Raw genomic sequence first — 2092 nt, 5'->3', positions numbered from 1 at the left:
TTACACATGTATTTATTGTTAAACTTAATAAAGGAGCCGCAGTGTTTCTGAAAATGCCTTGAAACACATTGTGCAGATGCTGATGGCTAAACTGAGACAGGTGGTTCAGCTCTGGTTCACAGTGGCTTTGCCCAGACTTGTCCCTCCTGTGAGAAAGAACTTCTCTTTGTGCCTAGAGGAGGCGTGCGCATTAATATTTCTGTGAAGACTAACTGGTTATGTTATTGAATGAGAAGAAGACAAACAAGAACAGTACAAATGAACACACACACACACACATACACACACACACACACACACACACACACACACACACACACACAAACATCCTCAGTATGTTAAATCAGTTTCTTTTTATCACACTGTAAGTTCACACAAATAAGTGAAAGCAAAACTGCACCAAGAAAACCACATAAAAGAAGCAGCACATGATCTGCAGTGTGTGCAGTGTGGGGCGAACTAGTTTGATGTAGGCTGTTGCAGCAGGTGTCTTGGCATCTACAGCATGAGGATGGTGTAAGCTCAAAACCTCTGCAGCAAACTCTCAAAACCTTTTTTTTCTTCGCTTGCCAACATTTAGAGTAAATAACATAACAAAAACAGTCTAATTTACAATAAACCACAAATAAACATGAAGTTAGTAGTCAGAAGTCAGTGAAGTTACTGATATTGTTGCCATCATGATGCAAAAATCTTGTATCTTCAAAATAGCAAAAGAGAGATCCATTCAATGGAAGTCAATGTAAACAGAATTAAGTCCTTTTGGAGCGTTTCTTTTGCTTCATTCATCAAGACGTTTGGGCACAATGTAAAGAACTACTGCCAGAAAGGATCACATTGGATTTCACAGTGCTTGTGCCCTCTGGCGCTTGTCCTTATTTACCAGTAGATGAGAGCACTATCACAGAGTATCCGTTCCCTTGCGGTTGAAACAGTCCATCAAATTTTCTGATAGCGGTATTACAGGAATGTAAGAACCATCTATTGTTCCACAGCCTTGTAGAACAGCCACCGTTCCTCTAAACTGTTCAGTTTCGCTGGAGCAGGACAGTTTGGACAAGAAACTGTTGTTTACAAGAAGTAAAATCGGATCTCATCTGTTCACATTGGGACGCATTTTATTGACAAGTGTAAACAGAACCCTGTCAAAGTAGATCTGGATACTATCCAGATACAAAACACATGCCAATGCTAGGTGTAAACAATCCCATTATGTCAAAAAAGGGAAAAACATCAAAAATCGAGTGTGACAGCGATGGTACGCTGGTTAGCCACTCCAGCCACTGTATGAATTTGCTCAGCTCCACCTGCAGCTCACCTGCAGTCATTCTAAAGAAGGACTGATTAGATAAATGTAGATGCTGGATGGGAAGTGGAAATACTAGGCTTCCTACTGAGGAGCTTTGGACATGCTTATGCATTCAAACACATCAAATTAAATCTTAATGGTGCTGCATTAGAGCCGTGGTCACACTTATTAGAGCACTGGGTTATTAATGACAGGTTTATGGATCTGATACCTAGGTTTGCCAAGCCAGTGTTGGAGCCTTGAGAGAGGGTCCTTAACCTCTCTGCTCCCCACTGCTCTGGGCATGTGTGCTCACTACATCACTATATCACTATGTGTATGTGTTCACTAGTGTGTACGTGTGTGTTTACTGCAAGGATGGGTTAACGACAGAAGGCACATTCAAGCCAATGTGCGTGTTATGTAGAAACTTATGTAGAAATTTATTTTTACAAATAAATAATTATTTTATTTATTTATTTTTTATTCTAATCCAGCTTTTTCTGAGCATCAGGCATGTCATTGGTCTTCAGTTAAAAAAATAAAGTCGAATTATACTTAAAAACATTTTCATATTAAAAAAAAAATTAAATATACAACTGCAATAAATGCACAGATTATGTGTTGTGGAATTTCTATCTAGACGTGATATTAATATATAACCTATAAAGGCATTTAAGCAGCTCTAGGTGTAAGGGCTGTCTGTGTGAGGGCATAGTCTACTAACCCTCACTAGCAAACTTCACTAGACGCTGAACTTCCGGACCTGCGCCCTTCTGTGTGTGAGCCCGTGCGATTGTGCGC

Source organism: Salminus brasiliensis, chromosome 8, assembly GCF_030463535.1.
Source record: "Salminus brasiliensis chromosome 8, fSalBra1.hap2, whole genome shotgun sequence".
In the NCBI taxonomy this organism is placed as follows: Eukaryota; Metazoa; Chordata; class Actinopteri; order Characiformes; family Bryconidae; genus Salminus; species Salminus brasiliensis.
This window is presented reverse-complemented; position numbering follows the sequence as displayed.